General features: G+C 37.9%; 1 protein-coding gene across 4 annotated transcripts in view; it reads left to right on the forward strand.

Annotated features, from left to right (window-relative positions):
- LOC134218541 (uncharacterized) overlaps positions 1–24512 on the forward strand; it is a 757540-nt gene that overhangs the window by 262144 nt on the left and 470884 nt on the right. The window contains exon 1 of one of the 4 annotated variants that reach the window (XM_062697670.1): positions 2157–2951. The exons of 1 other annotated variant lie outside the window; for it this stretch is intronic. The gene's annotated coding sequence lies outside the window, so the exon portion shown is untranslated. Of the gene's footprint in view, positions 1–2156; positions 2952–16152; positions 16175–24512 lie in introns of those variants that run through there. 2 more of the 4 variants (XM_062697671.1, XM_062697673.1) reach the window with 2 other exon arrangements.

Here is a 24512-nt window from a genome sequence, read left to right on the forward strand (position 1 = left end):
TGAACAAGCAACGAATCAATGTGGTAACGGTCGAATAACTTTAGTAAATGCGTAATAAATCAAATTCGCTGAAACTTTGAATGGTTGATACGTCAACTATGTAATCATGGGCAGTTGAGAAGCGATCCTTTCGATTTGTATTCCGCTTATCTTATGTAATTATCCGCAATTAGCATTAGCAATTAAAACACAGTTACTTTTGGTGTAATTATGCTCTAACCGCAGAAAAATGGCGGCAGAAACTCCGTGTTTGATTGGTGGCGATTTGTTTTTGATTTTTGTTGTTTTAATTTCAAAGCCTACTTTCCATTTCAATACCCGGAAAGCTCACTGTCAAGTATCTGATCAGGAGAAGATGAATCATTTCTAAATTAATTACCTTTAACCCCCTTTAATGTATTGCTATCTCATGAGGTGGACAGATTTCGCTGCTGTGCGGACTTCGGTCCCACACGGTACAAGTTGGAAAAAAACTTATTCGGATAGGCGGTCCCCACCTAGGGGGTTTGATAAAACGCCTTGTTTTCGTTCATTTTATGTTGGCGACCATTTTTTTTGCACAGTTGTGTAAAACAAGTTGAAATGCATCATCAGAGTCACGGTGTTGAACTGAATCTGTAGATTAAAAAAACACTTTAATAAAGCTAAAAAAATCATCAGAACCGGTGTCCCCCGCAATTGGGGCTTATTAAAAGAAATTTATCATGGGTTGTAGACCCCCGAATCAGTTCATTATCGTATCAGCTGCCGAAAAACGTATCTCACCTATCGAGAGTGTATACAGACATGATATGTGAGAGATTTTCTCATCCTCCTTTGAATTCAAACCCTGGCCACAATTCATTAAAGATTATATTATTGATTGACATCAATAATATTTATCGATTAATAATCATTCATTGAAATCTGAAAAATTGAAAATTACTAAAAATAATTGTCTAAAGGCAATCTAGGGCTTTAGAGGGTCAGTGCAAAAACAATTCAAAAAAACTTCCACAAAGAAAAAAAAAATGAAAATTTCGTTTCGTTCCACAAATTTTTGAATCACGCGGACCAAAAACTAGTTTTATTTCGAGGTTTTCGGAAATAAATTTGTATTTCGCTTCGTTTGAAATTGGAATCAACATGAGCATTTCGAATTTTGTTCCATTTCATCAGGGTAAAGTGCATTATCGCAAACCCTAAAGAGAGAAATCGGGGAACAACATTGATTGTAATCTTTGTTATAGGCCTTTCCACGCGACATAGCCGAGTCTGAACTTGATTACAATTGCTGAACAACCGATTAAACCTTGGAATTTTTCCATAGAAGAACCGTAAGTTTTCGGCAAAAATAGTTGTTTTTGAACGTCTCGTGTAAACAGACACAGACACAAGAACGGCAATGACAAATTTCCAACCCAAAAATCTTCCTCGACCGGATTTGCAAAATAACCACCAGCCTCAAATGGATTCTAATGAGTATAATATATGCCGTTGGTGGATGAAAACCAACTACCTATTTCCTCAAACTTATTTCACTGGATCATTAAAAAACCAAACCCAATCCTACAAATGATTTGATCTTGTTTTATCATATTTATTTCGTTTGGAATTGTGCTACTGAAATGGATCAGAATTAAGGAATTGAAAAATTATGTTATGAAATAGATAGCTACAATTCGAGTGTGAACATTCATAAGATCGGGGATTATTACAGAAAACCTCACTCAAGTATACAGACTCAAGTTCCCCAAATTCTATCTCGAGATCAATCCAGAGCTACATCACGTTAAAACCTATTTTTGCAACCATGACTTGACAAACCATTTGTATTTAATCCTCTTTCTCGATTAGTCGCAGCAATTTACTCACTTCGCCATCGCTCAAGTCTCCAACCGCGCTCACAACTCCTGCAAGGAATTAAACTCCTTCGCCAACCTGAAGCCAACTTCTGCAACCAACTTAGTGCATCGGCATCGATCGACCCCAGCCAAGAAACGGAGAGCGAGAGAGGCTAAGTAAGTACCTTTGTTGGATTGAATCGCTCTCCCAAGACGGTTGGTCGATTCGGTTGGCAAAACAGCAGAAAATTTTCTTCCAGCTTGAAGCAGCAGCAGCGGCAGTAGCAGCCTCAGCACAGCAATCGCCTAAGACCGTCATCGTGTTGAGCCCCACGAGCCGCGACGATCCACCGTCCGTTTAGTCTACTCGCGAAAGCTATCGAAGGCGCACACAGCACCAATTGGTCTGCGGTCAGGCGGTTCTCTCTGTCTCAGCATTTTGGCACCCATAGTCAATCGGCAGCTTGATATTCGAATTTTTCCTTTACTTTTCGATTTCGGGGTCTTGAAGTTGTGCGGCGGCTTGCGAGATCAGGCCCAGATAGTTTCACCATCATCGTTTGGGCGGTAGCAGGCGGCTCGGAGTGGCAAGAGAGTGAAAACACGCGCGCGTCGACGACGAGTTGTGTAACACCCCGACCAGACTGAAAGCTGAACCGCGGATCGCGACTTGTTAGTCTCGGACCAAAAATAGAATTCGAGTGTATCCCGGCTCAAGGGGGAAAATTGTCATCTGGAACCAAAGCCAAAAAACGGTGCTGTTGTGGAAGATAGAGAATTGCAGCAAAAGTGCGAAAAACGGAAAGTGACGAAACGGAAAGTGAAGCAGAGCGATACGCGATTAGACGGTGAAAGAAAGCAGAAAAAATTGATTGAATCTACGAAGTGCGCCGCCAAGCCCCTACCGCACATAGAGCCAGGCTTACGAAAAGGGAAAAGTTGCACCCAGCCAATCAAACCACGTGCGCGAGTGAGGAAAATATATAGCGAGCGAGTGAAGTGTGTTTTCCAGTTTGATGAGGAAAAAATACTGAAACAAAACAGAGCGACGGATCACAAGAGCGTGACCAAGGGGAAATCCTGTGCAGAAGCTGTTTGCAGAAGCCGCAGTGTGTGTGTTTTCAAGTGGTAATTGCAATTAAACGAAAATAATTCATAGTGTAGGGGAATGGACTACAGGGAGGGTGACGGTGGTGGACGACGATGGGGGTGGCACTAGTCGACAGTGAAATTCAGGATGTGCTTTTGGTGTATTCCGGCATGTTTGAAGAAGATTTGGAAACGTTTTCGGTGCACTCGGTGGCGTTAATCGACAATGGGTGATGTGTGTTACTCAGGCCGATTGAACAGTGTGATGTTGTTGGTATTCTGATAGAATCGTGCCAATCGGTTGCAGTTAAACAAACTTAGAACAACTATTTCAAAAATGAAGAAGGTTTTTCGAGTGAATGACAAAAAATAGGAAGCAAAACATTTTTTTCGACTTTTTATTTTATTTATTTTTAACGACTGTAGTTCAACTCTGTGTCCTTGATTGAATTATCAACGAAGGCAGCTGATAATTAAAAGTGTGTAAGACCAAAAACTACTTTATGCGAATTAAATTTCTCTCAAAAAGATCATATATGCAGGTCACTTATATAATTGCCTTCTAGCTGACTGACTTGCATTTATATAAAATTTTGGTAGAAAAAATTAAGCAGGACAACATTATTTTAAAAATATGTATTTTATTTGATTGATTTAGGTGGGTAAAACCTTTTATTTGAACTACACCGAGCCAATCGTAATAAGAGTTCTAAAACTTCACTGGCACTTTTTAAATTTTTCATTCTAAATTTAAAAAAAAAGATAGTGGCTTTGAAATATGATTTCTTTTGGAAAATTGATCTTAAATCCATGTTGATGGAAAAGATCAATCCTGCAATTGCAATTGAAGATTACCCAAATACATATTTCGATTGACGATCGTTCGATTCACAATATTCTGGCTGAAATCGATTTTTATCAAAATGAGCAGTACTTCAAATAAACTCTCTCGAATCTGCTCTAGTGATAAAGCTTCCTATCCTCCCTTCATCTACTAAGGCAAACTAATATCAAATCGTTCATCTGCGAGTGAAATGCTCTCAAAAATATGGTTTACTAGCCCAGCATTATTGCTTTGGTTCTGATGGCGCATAAACAACTGACTTAGGCTGTTGAATATTGGTGTGACTATGACTTTGCCAGTGCTAATCATTCTTTCCAAAATACTTATTTCTCAAATTGGAATAATATAAAACTCTCTCAATGTTTTGGTTTAATTGTCAGTATAAATTACAATTTCAGAAAAATTTCGTAATTTTCTAAACGCTCATCAACAAATCCAAAGGGTTTTTCTTCTGAGCATGGATTTTCTTCAAATAATTAGCAAGAATATATTACTCCCTGTTTCAAAGCAAGCATTTTTTCTTAATGGAGTGAATGCGTGAATGATTCTCTCTTCCAAAGCACATGTTTGCCATGAATAAAGCGAAAGAAGATATGGCTCCGTCTGCTAATGAACGCTTTTACTCAGAATACGTCGACAAAGAAAGGGACTTCTTCTTTCTTATCACACGTCTGAATGATGCGGAGTAGGTCGGTCCCATAGCACGTCAATGCATTTAAAAAAGAGCAGATAACTCTTTCTTGAAAATTATTTTCTGACTTTGTTAGTAAACATTAAACTGAAATAGAACGAATGTTGAGTTTACTCCTTTGCGTTTACCTTCTATCGAAGGACATGCTTTGCCCTATTTTATTCGAAATACGGCTAGAATAAGCGTTTAACTGGAACAAAGCCAGACACGCACGTGTTTGAGCTGAATATGTTTGACCAATTGATGAAACAGTGCGAACTGTTTTTTTTTTATTATTTATGCACACGTTGTCCTAGAATAGATGAATGATAGCGGAGTGACAAGCTGTGAAATTGTTTTTTCCGAAAAAAGCCAATACTAAATCAATTTCGAATAAGTCATTTGGTGATAAAATCCACCCTAATTACCGCGAGATGTTTTACAACACTTCAGTATTGCCAATCTCTACGAATTCAAACTCATGTGGCTTTCGGAGTTGTGTTCCATTCGAAGAATTGACTCTTTTCGAGGAAGTGCCATATTCGGGGTAATGACCCACTGTGGGTAATGGAAATCGGGTTAGAGACTCATTCGGGCATAATTTGAATTGTGGTAACAACGTTCAGGTAGTGAAGCTCGGAGTACTGTACCTAATGTCATAGACTCCACGAGAAACTACGTTGAGAAGTACATTACATGTTCTTAGTTTAATTGTCGATCAAAAAATCAATTGAATCATGATTCAAAACAGCAGGTTCCCGAGCGTCTTCTGAGCGTCTCATATTTTTTCACGATTGTCTTCTCCATCTCATTTAGTTTCCTATAGTTTGTTAGTTTGTTATGTTTCTATAGATGATAACTTTTTTTTTGCGAAATCGGCTGGAGTACGGATGCTGTGACTCAGAATGTTGAAAATTTCAGTTCAACACATACAGATTAAGAAGAACCTCATAACGAAAATCAACCCAGCGTCAGCATGTCTATGTAAGCCCCTAAAGCTGAATGCAAAGTTATATGAAAATGGCCGTTGCCAGCGTCTTTTTTTATTTTGTCTGATAACTTTATAACAAAAGGCAATTATGTATTTATTATTATCGGAACGGTCTATAGATAAACTTGTCTTTGGCAAATTCTGATGTTATGTTATCAGCCGGATGACATACAGCTATGCTTCTGGCTCCAGCATAAAATTCACGTTATTATTTTGCTGTGGGCGTTATTTTCTGATACAATATTGTTATCAAATATTCAAATTTGTTTTGCACCGTACTAACCGTGTTGTGTTGAATGACGGTCTTATTACAATTAAATTGAAAATCGAACACATTTTTCACGGCACGGAATTCGTGGTACATAACGATAATAGTAATAAATTCATTCAAATCGCTCAACAACAATTACTCCATCATAGAAAACTAGTCCTGAAATGATGTTTTTGTTTACTAATTTTGAATTGTCAGTGGGGCCCACCACGCGCTAACCCCAGAGATGTTAGCCACCATTTTTTCCCATTGGAGAGATAGGCGATGACAGTAGGGTGTATGTTATGGAATGGAAAAGTAGGCCGTTTTATCATTCACAGACGAACTGTAAAGCAGGTATTATGATCATGAATTGCAAAAAAATGTTTTTTAACTTTTTTTCTGAATTAAGGTGTGATTTAAAAAATATGTGGGCCCTCCTTAGCCGTGCGGTAAGACGCGCGGCTACAAAGCAAGGCCATGCTGAGGGTGGCTGGGTTCGATTCCCGGTGCCGGTCTAGGCAATTTTAGGATTGGAAATTGTCTCGACTTCCCTGGGCATAAAAGTATCATCGTGTTAGCCTCATGATATACGAATGCAAAAATGGTAACCTGGCTTAGAAACCTCGCAGTTAATAACTGTGGAAGTGCTTAATGAACACTAAGCTACGAGGCGGCTCTGTCCCAGTGTGGGGATGCAATGCCAGTAAGAAAAAGAAGAAGAAGAAGAAAAAAAATGTAGCTATGGGGGTAAATTGGTCATGTCGCCTGGGGGTAAAAAGAGCAATGTTTTGACAGAGAAATGAAGACAAATTAGCTGAATTTGATTCTTTATTTGGTTCGGTTGACAGTGATTAGATTGGGACGCGGTCACGCTCCATACACATTATCTTACATCCATTTCTACTTACATCCATTTCTCCGAGCAAATATTTCCATACAACGCACCACGTTCACGCAAACGGCCATATCTCAGATGTATGTCGTTCGATCTATGATAGCAATAAACAGGCCGGACTCGATTATCCAGAAAAAATGTTGAAAAAAAATTCACTCCGGATAATCGAACCCTCCGGATAATCGAGCTATTTTTTGTTGTCGCTGAAAAGTTAACTTTTGCTCAAAAAATCTTTATTCTAGTTATATAAAATCTAATAAAATATCCCGTTGGTCCGTTCATGGGTTCTGACTACCGCTAGAGGTCAGCGCCGATCCGAAATTCGTCGACGGCGGCGTTCGTTATAATTTTGGTCGGCGAAGGCTTGGCGATTTATTTATTACGTTCGTAACGATAAGCTTTTTTTCAGGATATTTTTAAGACATTAACGGGAGAAACTTTTTATTTCGCCGGAAAAATCTAATGAAGTGTACTAAGAGATTCTTCCAAGATTTCCGAATTTTCAACAGGAAATGCTCTGAAGTTTTCACCGGAATTTCTTTGAAATTTTCACGGGAAAATTGTTTAGAAGTTTGCCTATGCCACCGGGCATGCACGCTTCAATTTCTTTTCTCGTCGAGAATTTTCCGGAGTTTCCACTAAACAGAATTTACTTGGGATTTGTTTTAAGTTTCACAAAAACTGTTTCCAACGGAATTTCAACTAGATTTTCGGAAATTCTGAAAATTTTCAACAGACGTAGGGTCGTTTGGTTGTATTTGTTCGATACGGTTATTATGTGGAAAACGGTTTGACGGTACGACCAAATTAGTCATTTGGCTGAAAAAGCCATATGCTCTAACAGGTCGTTTGGTCAAATAGGCCTTGTCGTCGAAAATTCCATTTGACCGAAACGGTAGTTTAGCAGAAAGGGCAATTCGGCCGAAAATGTTATTCGGCTGATCGGATTATATGGCGAAAAACGTTGACCCGTTCGGCCAAACGCCATTTTTGAACAAATGAGCTGTCGGAGTAAACGTTTTTTTCGGTCAAATTATCAGTTCGGCCGAATGATCTTCACCCGTACGTCGCTTTCAGCCAAATGACATTTTTGGCCAAACCGTTTTCGACCTTATGTCACCTTGTCCGACCAAGCAGCATTTTCGGTCAAACGATTTTTTTCGGCAACTGGGGCAAACACCTTTTATGCTAAACGACCATCTAGGCCTTTTTGGCTAAATGACCTATTCGATTAGTGACTTTTCAGCCAAATGACCTGTTCGGCCGAACTACATTATCGGCCATATGTCTATTTCGGCCAAATGCCAGTGGAGTTTCAGATTAATGACATATTCGGCCAAACATCAAACGGCCCTTCCCCGTCAAATCATTTGATTTCAACGTGAAATTCTGTGGATTTCAACAGGAAATCCTTGGAAATTTCCGCAGGTAATTCTTTGAAATTCTTTATAATTAGCCCAAGAAATTTCTGGAATTTGCACCTGGTGGGCTTCGTGGTCGTGTGGTTAGTGGCATCAGTCGTCTAAGCGTATTTGCAAGCCATAGAGTGTGAGTTTGATTCCCGCCCTAGTAAGGAGAAAACATTTCGTGAAGCGGAAAACGCTCCGCTGGTTCACTGGGTGTTGTGTGAATGTCCTGTCCGTTGTCTAATGCAAAGTGTTAAGTATTCAGTCTGTGTAAATTCTACAAGAAGATCTTCCAAATTTTTAAGGAAATTTACTTAGAATTTCAACGGTAGTATTTTCGAGATATCGAAGGAAATTCTTTAGAATTTCCAATGAAAGTTCTTAGTTTTACGAAAAGCTTTTTCGATTTTTCAACGAAAAAATGTATGGAATTTTCAAGAAAAATAGCTTTTTTCAAGAGAAATGCTCTGGGATAAACTGTCGGCGGCGACGGTGCACACCTCTAACCACCGTGTGGTCTCCCGGGAAATCTGGAGGATCCTAAATATGAAAACTTCTAAATTTTATCGTTAAGCACCAATATTTTTCAGATGCACTTGATGTTGTAGCTTATACATGTCGTGGCCTTCCGAAAATTCCGGAACATCCATGAAATAAAACAAAAAATAATAAATTTCATCGCATAGCACCATTTGACGTTCTAACATCGGAATTTATTTCATTTGATTTATTCAAACTAAGGCCTCTGCAATACATAACATTCATCTACATTCAGCTCGGTCTGTAGTTGCACGTCGCCAACTTTGTAGTCCACGGAGGGACCTATAATCGATCCACCTTGCTCTCTGCGCACCTCGCCTTCTTGTCACCTGTGGATCCCTATCAGGAACCATTTTTACCGGGTTATTGCCCGACATTCTGTATGTATGGATCACCTTGGCCACCGAGTGATTCTTTTGAAAATGAAAATATTCATTTCATCATTAGGTAAGATAACACAAGGATTTTTCAGCGCCATTTGTTGTTACTATGAATATAGTTTTGGTGTTTTAATCCATACATAGACCACCGTTGGTAAAATAATTATTTTTTCATATAAATATTGAGGCTATTCACAAATCACGTAACCCTGGAAGGAGAGGGAGGGGGTTAGGCCGTGCTTTACGATTCATACAAACCAATTAAACATTCCATATAAAAAGCGTCACGAGGGGGAAGATAGAGGTCCAAAATCTTCAAATTTAGCGTTACGTTATTTGTGAATTAATCCATTCCGGATATTCCGAAGGACCATTTGGTGGCATGAATCACAATGTCAATGCTGTACTCAGAATGTACATACGAATATCAGTGTTTTGAATTGAAATTCATAAAATGGTCAATTATAAATGTTCTTGATTTCCATTCTCTTTTGAATGGATAGTCACACTTCGGGAATCCACGCCCTCCCCCCTCTGAGCGTTACGTAATTTATGGATGCATCCTTAGGAAAGCGAGAAAGTTACTATCATTACTAGGTGTCTTGCATATATTGGATACGTTACGGATACAAAAAGATAATATTTCTATTTTTGTAAGATGGGTAAAAATGTTGCTCCGGATAATCGAACCATTTTCTCCGGTTAATCGAGCCCCGGATAATCGAGCCTCCGGTTAATCGAGCCTCCGGATAATCGAGTCCGGCCTGTATCAATCAACTCAGCGAAAGCTCTGGTTTCTGTGAAATAGATATAACATGGGCCAATATTTCACCCATGTAAAAAATAAAGGCGCACAGAAACTAGCATTTTTAACATGCCCTCATATAATCCGGAATTTCTCCTTCGTTCAGAACATGGATTCGAACCAGTTTTTCAAAACTAGATGAAACAAAAGGAGCCGGTTAATATGTCATAGAGTAATGGTCAAAGGGATTTTGATAAAATTCTGCCTGCTCTATCATTTTGTTCACCCCCGGCCCCGGTACGTAGCTTGTCTGTGATAAAACGAAAAGTTTATATCTGTCAGGTAGCATTTGGAATGTTATTAAGACTATGTATTTGGTTTAAAACATTTCTACATACTTATTTGCAAACAAACTCAATCAGTAAAGTGTAGTCATCTAACTACATATTGTTATAATGTTGGTTTTCCATTATAGCACTCTAATAAGCGTTTTTTGATTGTCATTATGGTCATGAAAGCACTTATTTAATTGGAAAAGTAGGCTGTTTTGTTACAAAGACACGAACCAGGGTATTATAATCCGGAATTCCAAAAAATACTTTCAAGTCGCTTTTCCCTTGTTTTAAAAATCTGGTAAACTAACACGTTCGCTTGCTTCGGGTATCGGCACTAATAGAACGTGCTAATATGGCATCTGCATTCTGCTAAAAGTTTCGTAAGGATGCCGACAACTTACCACTTTTCTTTTCTTCTTCTTCTTCTTATTTTTATTGGCATTACATCCCCCATTGGGACATTGCCGCCTCGCTGCTTCATTCAGCACTTCCACAGTTATTATCCGCGAGGATTCTAAGCCAAGAATCATTTTTGCATTCGTATATCATAGGGCTAACATGATGATACTTTTCCAGGGAAGTCGGGACAATTTCCAACACGAAAATTGCCTAGACCGGCACCGGGAATCGAACCCAACCACCCTCAGCATGGACTTGCATCTTAACGCTTGGCTAAGGAGGGTCCCCACTTTTCTCTGTCCTAGATTCATTTTGATAGTTTAGATTAGATTACAATATATCACTCCTGGATTAAAAACACAGGAAGCTCTTACGATTATAATATCCATGTCGTTTTCAGTAGTTTGCGTGAGCGCATGATAATTAAATGACAGTTAGGAGATGAGGCTCGCATCAAAGGTATGTGAAAAGAAGGTCAAGAAGTCTTTCATTTTTCTTCCGCTTGTATTCTATTTTACTGCTAAGACTATTAAGCCTTGAAATCGTACTGGTCTCCTACAGTGGGTAGACGGATGTGCTTCAAATGTTCATTGAATTTGCATATTTTCTGGAACTGGAACGATAAAATAAAACCAAATTGGAAGGTATATGAATAGAAGATGAGCTGAACGAAAGCGGTCTAGAGTTCACCAGTCAAAAGAAAAAAACAAAATTCTGCTGAACCGCACGAAGCGTTTTTTTCGATTGTTCTGCGATGCTTTGTTAATGAGAGGTACAAAAAAAATCTATTTAGCACAGAATATGCTCAATTACTGAATGGAATATCGAAAATTTCCACACAATAATACAGAAGAAAACAATAAAATTTATTGAATTTCCATGAAAAAAAACGCTTCTAAAGAAGGGGCCAACTATGAAACAAAACAAAAAACGAAAAATGAAATTATTCCAAGGAGATTTTCATAATTTTTTATTTCTTTTTATTAATTTTTTGTGGAAAGTCTTAAATAAATTTGTGGATAATTTTTTTTTGTTGAAAAATTTGTAATAGGGGTAATGACGGCTTTGGCAGGTTTTGTTCTATGAATGGCAAGGGGTTTTTTTATGACTAACTAGGCTCAAATTTGGCCTAAACATTCTTTGCATATCAAAGAATATTGTGGCCAAATTTCATAAAATTTGGTCGACAAAAACCCCCCTGCCAATAATAGAACAAAACCTGCCAAAGCCGTCTTTCCCCCTACCTCATTAATAATATTGATATATTTATGAAATTTTTTTTTTTAATGAAACATTTTATTATCTCTATGAAAAATCTTCTTCTATAATTGTAATTTTTGCTTTAAAAAGTGCTAATAAATTTTTGTTTCGTGGAAATTTTATATTTATTTGATGTTTGAACCCTGATTACTTTACTGGAAATTCCCCATTTTTATGGAAAATTTCTAATCTTCAGGGAAAGTTTTTATTTAAGTCGAATTCATGGTACAGCCAGTACTGCAATTACTCATTTTTAATGAGAGATGTCACGCGATGTTTACATGTTTGCCCCTTTCAATATCTATAGAAACGCGAATGTTGAATGGTATGCTACAAAAATCTCAAAAAATATTTACGGAATGCGGTGCCAATGGCGGTGGTGGCAATGTAAAAACATGCAAAATGATCGAAAAAATGTGATCTTTTCCCCTAAAGAGCATTTCCGACTTCTCTAATGAGATTTTTTCAATATATTTTATAATGCACGAGAAAGGCATCATCACTGCTAGGTGGATTAATTTGGGTTTTTGTGTTTATTACCACTTTTAACTAGGGAATAAAAGGAATATGATTAATTTATCGACTAGTCACTATTCTTCGCATATATCTATTAAAATAATTTAGAAATATTAATTTTTAAATAAAGCACAACATCCTTTCACGACTTCCATGCGAAATTGATCAAAGAACCAATCGCCAGAGATAGAAAAAGGCGCTTTGCACTCTGCCACGACCTTTTGCAGTACTGACTACAGCATAAAAAATCCAATGAAAATGCTCGATCGGTTTGACTTCTTAAAACTAACCCAAATGCCTTTACTGCCAATAGGATACTACTCAAGATACTTTTGTAATTATTTAAAGAAATCCTGGATAAGACATCCGATTATTTTCTGCTATAAGGAATAAGTTGTTTCACTCGCTGTCGTGTTTTTTTAGAATGCTCAATACCTTGTAGATGTTTTTGCCTTTCTCTTTTGATAACACTTTATGTTACTCAGCATTATCCGATTTGCTCGCAACAAGTTGCAATCGACACAGATTGCGGTCTAGTTGTTTCCTATTGAAAATTGCCAACTATTGTCTTTCAAAGCCTTTCTTTTAAAATCGAGAAGAATAGATCAGAGAAGAATAATTAGGATGATAGGTTAATATAAGAGAACAATTTGTGGGATTCATATGCTTCGATACAATTGTCTTTCCATTTTGATCCTGTAAATTTTGTACTATTGTCAACAGAGCTTAATGACACGGGGCAAGTTGAGTCACATTATAATAAAACTGTCATGTTGATAAATAAGCGCAATGGATATTTTCAATCGTTGATTGTTCCATTTATCTCATAAATTTAGCACAAGAGCAAATAACCTGCTAAAACGTTTCTAAATTTTTTAGAGAAAATTAAAGAACCTGCTTTAATAATTATGTACCTAATATTGATTAATACCACAATTCTCTATTTTATAAATCGTGTAGAATTCGACTTATTCACTTTCTGGATAAAATTGAACATTATTCCGATCTGTTCTGATGGAAGATCGATTTTTTAATTTTTTTTAGTAACCTCGCGTGATTTCCTGAACATTCTGTTCGTCAACTTGCGGACATTGTATTCAACCATTCCTTTATTTCAGCGACAGCCGAGTTGAGGATCCCTCAAACATACGCGACGCGCTTGACGACTGCGATAATGTCACCGTTGCGTTGGTATGGAAGCGTGAATAGAGCATTTCCTGCAGCAACCCAAAGATGTAATCGTCTGTGGGAACCTTTACTGTTGTCCAATATTTCGCGATTGGATAAAATTTAGGGCATCTTGGTGGGTTAGGATCTGAGATGTCTTCGAACTTAAGCCAAACCTTCTAGGGCCATTGCATCCTTTACGAAAGGAATAATGCTTTTTTTCACTTTTATTTCATGTAGATTGTACAGTTTCAATTTATTTATTTGTGATCAAAATTTGAGTTTTTTTTTGTCCGCAGTTTTCCAAATAATATTTATCTCTTTTAGTGCTAAAAGAGCTTAATATATTTTTCTGAATATTTATCTACCAAAGTTACCCTCAAACATAAATTTGAATCTTTTAGAAAAATCTCCTAGAGACATTGATGCAAAAAATATTTTATCAAATTTAAGAGGAATTCAACAATTGTGCAATTTTTTAACTTGACCTCGTTAAATTTTTGCCCTCGCCCAGTCAAAACATTTTTTTTTCTTCTGGCTTTTATCTGCTGGAATTTTTCTGAAAAGTTCCACTGATAAAAGCCGGTTTTCCACTGAAAAGGAGAACTTCTCAAACAGTTTGCTTTAAGAACGGATCACCACATACAATACAAATCTATGATAAAATTAAAATATCATTTAGTGATTTTCAGTGGAAAGTATAAGATTGTTGAGTTAACACAGCTGTGTAAAACAAGTTGAAATGCATAATCAGAACCGGTGTCCCCCCGCAATTGTGGCTTAGTAAAATAAATTTATCATGGGTTGTAGACCCCCGAATCAGTTCATTATCGTAACAGCTACCGAAAAAGTCTCTCACGTCATGCTACCTATCGAGAGTGTATTTAGACATGATAGGTGAGAAATTTTCTCATTCTCCTTTGGATTCAAACTCTGCTCAATAGTAAATGTGTTTTTTTACATTAGAATCAAGTGTGATGCTTTAAAACTTTAGTTAAGTATGACAGAATAAGTTTTAAATTTTTATTGTTCATCAATAATTATTGTAATTTTTATTTAAATTTCGTAGCTGCCTTAAAAACCAGGGCAATTATAACTGACAGATGTTGACAATGACGATTCTTTAATGGTTGCGTTAACCCAGCGGATGAAACTGCTTGTTTTTCACTTTGCAGTATAAAAGTCTCCCAGCTGCGTTGCACCGTAACTTTTTTTAAAAGCAACCAAACAATTTAATAATCCATTACTTACCGATTGATGATTCACCAACTCACACTTCTTCCGCACTAGATTGATTTCGACCAGATTGGTCATTCCCTTGCGGACCTGTCAAGGAAACATGACCGTAATGGCTTCATGACCTTCTCGTTGCTGGTAAAGTCCATCATTATGGATATACATTTTGAGTTGCATTTTTATAAAATATATCTTGGAACCTACTTACTTCAGTAATACATACTGACAATACTCTATAATAAGCAGCAGCGCTACTCCTTTTGGTGAAGACGAACTTTTCTATAAAGCGTTATTGATCCCATTTTTTGCAATTCACTGGCAGATAGTCGCGGGTTAACGGTAACATCATTTCATCTAGCCAGTGTTGCTTAAAAATGCGAAATGTTGTAGTTCGATTGAATATTTAACTAACTTTGTTCTGAGAATTGTTCTGAAAATAAGAATTTTAATTTGAGAAAACACAACCACCAACTTTCAGTGATATAAATAAATTCCCTTTTGAATTTGATGTTTTGTTAATATAAAATAAGAACGAAATTGCGAGCAACAGTACTTCATTGAATGAAACTAGACGAGCAGCTGCTAAAATAGTAGAATAGTAGTTCGAGTTCTATTTTGGATTCTGCAAAAGAGTGAAATGCTCTATCGACTTTTTTTCTGGAAAAACCTATACTGTACCTGTATTAGAAAAAAATCCCTTTACATACATTCTTCTTTTATATTCCTAAAACGCGTGCTTTACAAAAGAGTCATATTTTTTCTTATTTCGGTCAAAAACGAAATAATAAACAAAACACACAAAATAATAAAATTGTAACCTTGATTTTTACCTAAGTACAGCCTTTCTATAAAATGCGTAGCACATTTAACCTATTTCGCAAAAATGCGTTTCATAAGCAAATACGATTTTTGGAAGAACCTTCATTTTTAAGGCATGTGAATTGCAAAAGTATTTTATGGAACATAAATAACCAATAACTGCATCATAGTTTGACTCGATTCAACCGAACCCACCGAAAATTCTTTCCAAACCATATTGAACAAATCTTCATTAGTCGACTAGTGCTAAAAACCATCGAAAATTGAATCAGACAGTGCCGTCCCATCGTTTGGAGGAAGAGAAATCAACCTTGTCGTGAAAACGTGTGCACCGAAAAATCACTGCAACCGCTAATCAAACCAAGTCCGCTCGTGAAAACACAGAAGAAAAACTCGAACCGAACCAATCAAGCGGATCAGTGTGTGATCATGTGTTAACCGATCGCGCGCACCCGGTGCAGTTACAGAGAACAGTGAATTGTGAAAGTCTCGCCCTCCAACGAACGAATTTTTCCCCGCTTCTAACTAACCTGAACCATATTCATCACCATTTCGAGCAGCAGCACCCCCTTTTGCTGCGATGCGAGGCGAGGAAAAATAGGCAGAAATCGCACCAAAAGCCAAAACCAAAACCAACAGCCACTGCAGTAGTGGTGGCGCGAAAGCAAACAAACCGGAGCAGCATTTTGATCGCGCAGCGCAGCAAAGTTGGGAAATTTGTTTATTCAATTCATCAATCCGATTCGCGTGCGCTCGAAAACTTACAGATCCAAAGCTGACGTAAGGTTTGCCACCATTTAGAGTAGGTAAGACCGCACTCGGGGAGGAAAATATTTCGTTTATGAAATTATTGAACTGTTTAGACTGGCGGAGGGATGCGACGGCGACGGTCATCGCTGCGCTGTCGGGCTCGTAAGATCAAATTTTTAGTTGAAACAAATTCAAGGCTACGAAATATTAAGTTTCTTCGATTATGTGGAATTGTCATTTTGCCAAGTTAGTAGTGACAGCCCTTGGAAATCAGCAGCTGAAAAATTTTTTGAATATCAAATCTTATTATTTAGACAAAAAATATCCAAGAACTGTTTGAGAAAAATGGATCAATTATTTTCAAGTCCATGATGCTCTACGGTTGTCCATCGTGAGCCATGAAACGATTTTCAATGAGTTTCTGGTTTCAAACTTGACGAACATTAATTCACCTAGAACTTTTCACAGTTAAATTTTTGAAATTCCGTTCATCTTCCTTCCACTGAGTGTGCACCGTTGATCATCATATGTAGGTGTCAATATAATTCCATGGGTGTTTAGCTGATTGAAAATCAAGATTGTGAAAAACGTAGAATGATCTTATAATGTTTATTTCGGTATTTATGAAATGCAAATACTCTTTGATTTTTGCGTTTTAATACACCCATCCAGCGACTGTTAGATTTTCTAATAATTCCTACCAAAGCCTGTATAAGAACTGGGCATATGCGAAATTGGAAAATGTTGGAAGAAAAGCTGGCAAAATTGTAAGGTCGCATGCGATATTTGCATTTTCGCATATGCCCAGTAACAATCACCGGTTGGGTGTACAAACAAAAATGAAAAAAAAATGTTAACGTAAAATTGATAAAAGGAACGATTCAACAATACTCTTGGCACTGAAAATTTCAACCTTCAACATAAATTAAAACGAGCATTAGTCATTTCTTCTGACCTTACAGATCTTCGAAACGAATAATCCACAAATCAAAAAGAAAAATTCAATGCTCTGACACAACAACCGAAACAACAAACCTCCATCACTTTTGCAACCAGTTTTCAAGATGCTTCAACCGAAAAGGAATTCATCCTTTACGTAACCGATTGAAACCATGCTCATCTGAATTTTAAATGGCAATAACTCCCCGAATAATCAGTCTAGTCCGGTCCGGTTTGCCTTTTCTGTTTTGCTGGAATCGTCACCATCACCAACTAATAGTTTGTAGCCGGATTTCGGCAATCAAACCAGTTTTGCAGCACCACCAAATTGAAATCATTCTGTACGGCAGTTGTGCTGCTGCTGGACGTTTGTCGCCGCGGTATCATTGTCACCCTCCTGGTCCCGGAGGTGCTGATCAAAGTAAATATATCGACGACGACGCTCCGAAATTGATTCCGGTGTTTCAGCAAGCGGAGTCTGTGAGCGAAACTGGCAAAACTTGATCTCGATTTTCGATAGGCGGACAAGACTGGCTCCATCACATATGGAAAGGTCAGCAGAATACAGAGTGAACTTGAAGTTGGTTTCATGAGTTCTAAAAAACTTCTTTTGGACCAGTGGTGGTTTTCGGTAACTACAAGAATTGGTAGCTGTTTAAGGGGTTTTTCGATGACGAATAACGTGTATACAAATAGTTTTTTCCAACTTCTTATTGGCATTACATCCCCACCCTGGGACAGAGCCGCCTCGCAGCTTAGTGTTCATCAAGCACTTCCACAGTTATTAACTGCGAGGTTTCTAAGCCAAGTTACCATTTTTGCATTCGTATATCATGAGGCTAACACGATGATACTTTTATGCCCAGGGAAGTCGAGACAATTTCCAATCCGAAAATTGTCTAGACCGGCACCGGGAATCGAACCCAGCCACCCTCAGCATGGTCTTGCTTTGTAGCCGCGCGTCTTACCGCACGGCTAAGGAAGGCCCCAGTTTTTTCCAACGTTTTTCTTAAAAAAAAAACAACTGAATAAATTTCTCACCAATTTTATATGATTTGCCCAAGAAAATTTCTTTATCGTAAAAAACGGAATTGAAAAAAAATCAAGTTTTCAAGTTATCAAGCAAACTTCAACATGCCAATTAATCTAATCTAATTAGTTTTTTTGCCTTTTTAGCGAGACGTTCAGCCCGAGGCTGAGCGTCTCGTGGGAAAATAATTTTTCAATTGAAAAATTACAAATGTTTTTCGACCATTTATTTTCAATATCTTTAAACTATTGTATATCAATAAATACGTATATTGTTTCCTACTCGTAAAATTCTTCAATGCTTTGTTGATAACAAAACACTGATGAAATTTTTAAGTAGAAAACAAAAAACGTATCTTTTGATATACAAAAGTTTATATAGTGAAAGTAAATAGATAGGAATAATCATTTATTAGTCATTCAATCAATTTACGTTTTAATCTATGAGACTTTAATCATCCAATAATATCGAGATTTCCTCATGGTTCAACATTTTAGGCTTAAGTACGGAACAAATTCGTCCAAATGACTTCGGATTTGACGAATTTCGCGCCAACTCGACCACCGGTTGGCAGCACCATCTCAGAATCGAACGAAACTTGGTGGGCATGAAGATATGGTATTTCTAGGCCACTCTGCATACTTAGTTTTTCAAAAATTGTCAAGAGTAACATTTGATGAGGGCCTAATTTTTTTTCATGATTTTTTAAAAATCGATGTAACTCTAAAATGACAAGACCTACAAAAAAGTGTTGTATGGCGGACTGTCGTGAAATTCCCTGAAGCTTTTTGGAAAAATATCCAAAAAATAAAAAAGCGATTTGTACACTGAAAAAAATTAGTTTTAAAAATTAAAATAGATATTACAAAAACCCTCATCTCAGAAATCGATTAAATTTTTTCTGCAGTTAGGTCTTTTAATTATCTAACTTTTCTGGGAATAATGTTCCTGTGACATATTTAAGGAAAAAAAAATTTCTAACAAAAACTTTTTTCATGTCCATATTGAGTGAAAATTTATCAGCGTGTTTACGTTTTGCACTGAAAATGTATGTTTCCCCCCCCCGCGCTGGTTATTCCCATCTACTGACGAAGTCGGATAACCTGTAGATAAAAAAATCTTGAAATAATGCTCGGAATGATGTTTTGTACAATGTAGGCTCCCCTTCTCATCCTACTGCGATTGAATTTAAAACAATTTTACAGACAATTTTACCCAAATTTTGAATGATTGTTTGATGAAATCTCATTCTCCACACTCTGCACTTGTCACGAGATCATGCTGAGTTTTATTGGAATCAGGTCTGGAAGTTAGGCTCTACGGACGAGGTTTCTTCTTGGTTGACGAGTTGCTAGTCAATGTGATAGGAATGATAGGATGCCGTTCTTATTCAGTGCAAAAACGAATTTCAATAGTTACTGCTGTAATAGTCAACTTGAAGCTGTAGGGTAGATCAGCGGTTCTCAACCTGGGGTACTTGGTATAATTTTCGAACGAATGTCATTTTCTAGGAAGCGCACTTTTTTTGAGAAAAGTCCTTTTGTCAGAAATGTCATTTACTTGTAAAAGTCATTTTCGGAGTGATGTCATATATGAAAAGACACTATCAGAAAAATACATTTTCTAGAGAAATGTTATTCTTGGGAAAATGTCATTTACGGAAGAATATTATATTTGGGGAAATGTCATTCACTAAGAAATGTTATTTTCGACGTTATATAAATTTCAAGTCGAGACGAGCCAGCCTTGGGCTGAAAGTCTCGATAATAAAGACAAAAAAAAAATTCAAGATTTTTTTTTTAAGAAAAACGTAACTTGGGGTAAAATGTCATTTTCGTAGATATCATGGAACTTACTTCAAATGGGTAATCAATTACAATTGACCTTGATTTTCAGAAAAGATTCTGGTCAACAAAATTGCTCATCAAAAAGAATAGATACCGAATAATCTGGCAGCAACGCCATATATTAAATGGAGAAAGCCGTTTCAATCGTCATGATCAAATGCAGTAACGCATATTTGAAAACAGATTCTAGATATTTCATTTTTGAAGAAATTTCATAATCGGAGATGATTGTATAACATTTCACCGAAAACTATTTCGCGGAATTCCTTTTTGCGGTTGAACCATGTACCGGAATGTACCATTTCGCGGATTGCACCATTTCGCGGAATATTAATAATAATAGCCTTTGTCAATTCAGCATTTTCAGAATCATTAGCTGCGAGGTTTCTAAGCCATGTTACCATTTATTTTGCCTTTCTTTAACACAAGATTAACACGTTGAAACTTTTATACCTAAAAAGTCGAAAAATAAAATTTGATAAATGTCCTAGACCGGCCCAGAAGTTGAACCCAGCCTTCTTCAGCATAATCTTGCTTGGCAGCCTCGCATCTTCCCGCTAAGGAAGGCCTCCCAGAATATGTAGAAGTAGTTTTCAAAATTTCAATTGTCCCTTATTCCGGGCAGATACATCCATTTAAAGAAGGCATTATCAACTCTATTCGACTTATACCGGACAGATGCGTCCATTTAAAGAAGACGTTACTCCTGCTTTCGCCTTATACCGGAAAGACGCGTTCTTTAGAAGAAGGCACTATCAACTCCTTTCGCCTTATACCGAGCAGATGCATCCATTTAAAGAATTCGTTACCCCTCCCTTCGCCTTATACCGGGCAGACGCGTTCCTTCAAAGAAGGCATTATCAACTCTATTCGACTTATACCGGGCAGATGCGTCCATTTAAAGAAGACGTTACTCCTGCCTTCGCCTTATACCGGGCAGACGGGTTCTTTTAAAGAAGGCATTATCAACTCCTTTCGCTTTATACCAGGCAGATGCATCCATTCAAAAAGGCGTTACCCCTCCCTTCGCGTTATACCGGGCAGACGCGTTCTTTTAAAGAGGACATTATCAACTCCTTTTGCTTCATACCGGGCAGATGCATTCATTTAAAGAGAGCATTACCCCTCTCTTTGCCTTATACCGGACAGACGCGTTCTTTTAAAGAAGGCATTATCAACTCCTTTCGCCTTATACCGGACAGATGCATCCATATAAAGAGGGCGTTACCCCTCCTTTCGCCTTATACCGGGCAGACGCGTTCCTTCAAAGAAGGCATTATCAACTCCCTTCGCCTTATACCGGGCAGATGCATTCATTTAAAGAAGGCATTACGCCTTCCTTCGCCTTATACCGGACAGACGCGTTCTTTTAAAGAAGACATTAGCAACTTCTTTCGCCTTATACCGGGCAGAACCAGAACCTTTGAAACCTGCAACCCGAATCGCCAGATTCGGGTTTGAAAAGCTAGTACAATATTGGGTTCGGGTAGGGTACGGGTTTGTGAGTCCGGGTCGCGTACCTTGCGTAGCTTAAGAAATAAAATGCTGAAAATTATTTTATTCAGTTTTGCTAATTGTGAGGCTAGTTCGTTGTATGGACTTACACGGAAAACTTTTGTGCGGGCTTAAATAATTAAATTATGTCGGGTTCGGGTCGAGTACGGTTTTACGAATGCAAAAATTCTCGGGAACGGGTCGGGTTAGCATTAAATCCAAAAAAATGCCCGGATTGCATGCAATTAAGCAGAAATCGGTAAATATTTGAATGATAATTATTCTAACTGAATTCGGCCAAATGGCATTCCGCGGAATGATTTTCGGTGAAAAGGTACATTCCGCGAAATGTCTTTCGGTAAAAAGGTGCATTCCGCGAAATGTGTTTCGGAGAGTTGATACATTCCGCGGAATGTCGTACCGCGAAAAAAAATTCCGGAGACATATAATTTTCGAGAAACTGTTCCTTTCGGAGAAATGTCATTTTCAGAGAAATACTAGTTTCGGGTAAAAGCCAAAACGTTTGGCCAAAACCCATTCGGCCCAAAGCCATTTGGCCGAATGTCACTAGGCCGAAAGTTGATTGGCCGAATATACCATTTGGCCGAATATACCATTTGGCCGAACAGACCATTTGGCCGAAAGGGCTATTAGGCCGGAAGGGTCGTTTGGTCGAAAGGGTCGTTTGGCCGAAAGGGTCATTTGACCGAAAGGGTTATTTGGCTGAAAGGGTCGTTTGACCGGAAGGGTCATTTGGCCAAACGGGTCATTTGGCCGAATAGGGCATTTGGCCGAATAGGACAATTGGCCAAATAGGTCATTTGAAAAGTGAGAAATAAGGAGTAAGAAGAGAGACGTCTCAAATCTCATTCCTCATTTCAGCACGAAGTGAGTAGTGAGACGTTTCACTACTCACTACGCGCTTCTCACTTTTTGCAGCGAGAAGTGATAAATGGGGAGTGAGAAGTGTGACGTCATTTATCACTTCTCGCTGTAAAAAGTGAGAAGTGCAAAGTGAGTAGTGAGACGTCTCACTACCTTTTCTTTTTTTACAGTGAAAAGTAAGAAATGAGGAATGAGAATTGAGATGTCTCTCTTCTTACTCCTAATTTCTCACTTTTCAAATGACCCTTTCGGCCAAACGACCCTTTCGGAAAAACGACCCTTTCGGCCAAACGACCCTTTCGGCCAGATGGGTTTCGGCCTAATGGTTTATTCGGCCTAGTGGCATTCGGTGGAATGGGTTTCGTCCAAACGACCTTTCCCCATTTTGGAGATATGTTACTTTTGGGGCAATTCCATTTTCGAAGAAATGTTATTTTCGGAGAAATGCTATTCTTGGAAAAACTCCATCCCAGAAAACGTTATTTTCGTATATAATATCCATTTTCTCGTAAGTGAAATTCCTAACAAAGGCATTTCCTGTTAGACACAAGAGCGATGTGCATAATGGCCGTTAGGCATGAAATATACAAGTACAGCCAATGAAATAAAGAAGAAGACTCTTTGGGAAAATGACATTTTCGGAGGAATATTATTTTGAGGAATTGTCATTTTCGGGAGAATTTCAATTTCCGTAAAATATATTTCTCGGTGGAATACCCGAAATTCCCGAAAACCAGGAACCAGTCAAAGTTCAATACAGATTAACAAAACACAATGCATAAACTTTAGAAAATGAAACAAATTGATTATTCGACAAAACGTTTCGAAAAACATTTTTCATCAACATCGCAATACCTTTCAATATGCGACAATAACAATGATTTTTACAGTTCTCAATGCTCGATTGGCTCAAGATGGCCGCTCTCGCATATCTCTGAATGTAGGATCCCTGTCTGAAACTAGTTCAGCATCTGCCAAATAACAAATACCCTAAACACGTTTCCCCGAATGTAACATATATCTGAAAGGCATTAATCCGAATTCAATATTTTCCCGAGCGACATTCACTTGTATGTAACACTTATTAAAATAAAAAAAAAAATACTAAAAAATTTCTTTTTAGTATGTGAAACATGTCCAACATTGAAATTATTTATTTAAAAGTAGGTAGTTAACTAATGTTCAATTAATTTATTAATGAGAACTCAGAGTCATTCCAGACAGCTAATACAACTCCCTATGAATTGTATGATTTTACAAGCTTTTTAAGCTAATCATTTTTTTTTTATCTGTGATCGTTCTAGATAGCTTAGATATTGGTTGTATTGTGTGTTGCACCTTGGAACTAGCATTTTTTTTCTTCCGAAGGGTTCATTTGGCCGGAAGGATCGTTTGGCCGAGAGGGTAATTTGGCCGAAAGCATCATTTGGCCGAAAGCGTTATTTGACCGAAAGGGTAGTAGGTAAGTAGTAGGTAGTGAAACGTCTCACTTCTCACTTCGCGCTTCTCACTTTTTACAGCGAGAAGTGAGAAGTGAGGCGTCTTTCTTCTCACTCCTAATTTCTCACTTTTCAAATGACCCTTCCGGCCAAACGACCCTCTCGGCCAAACGACCCTTCCGGCCAAACGATCCTTGCGGCCCAATGGTCCTTTCGGCCAAACGACCCTTTCGGCAGAACGACCCTTTCGGCCAAATGACTTTTGGCCTAATGATCTGTTCAGCCAAATGGTATATATGGCCAAACAACTGTCGGCCTAGCGGCAATCGGCCAAATGGCATTCGACCGAACGGTATTCGGCCAAATGGCCCTTCCCTCAAGAAGACTGTCGCTTTCTGAAGGCCTTTTGAAATGTTGCATTCGTTTTCATGTTATTCGGGTGAGTGTCATTCGAGTAAACGGGTATTTGGTTTTCGGGTATTTGTTATAGAATCTTCAGGAAAATTATACAAAGCTTAGATTGGCTTAAAATTCACTAAGAAACTTCGCTGTCGTTTCCTTTCGTAAAAAGCTATTGACGAAAACAATACAAAATAAAAAAAAAATCACCGTGCTCTAATTCAGCACAAATCATTACAACTTTGATCAGTTTCTTCTTACTTCATACATCCAATTTTTAACCTTTTTTACTCGATATACTATCCAAGTCGATAGTCGTCTCTTCTTTAGAATCGAAAAAGGGTATCTTCACATAAACCCG

Source organism: Armigeres subalbatus, chromosome 2 (assembly GCF_024139115.2).
Source record: "Armigeres subalbatus isolate Guangzhou_Male chromosome 2, GZ_Asu_2, whole genome shotgun sequence".
Lineage (NCBI taxonomy): Eukaryota > Metazoa > Arthropoda > Insecta > Diptera > Culicidae > Armigeres > Armigeres subalbatus.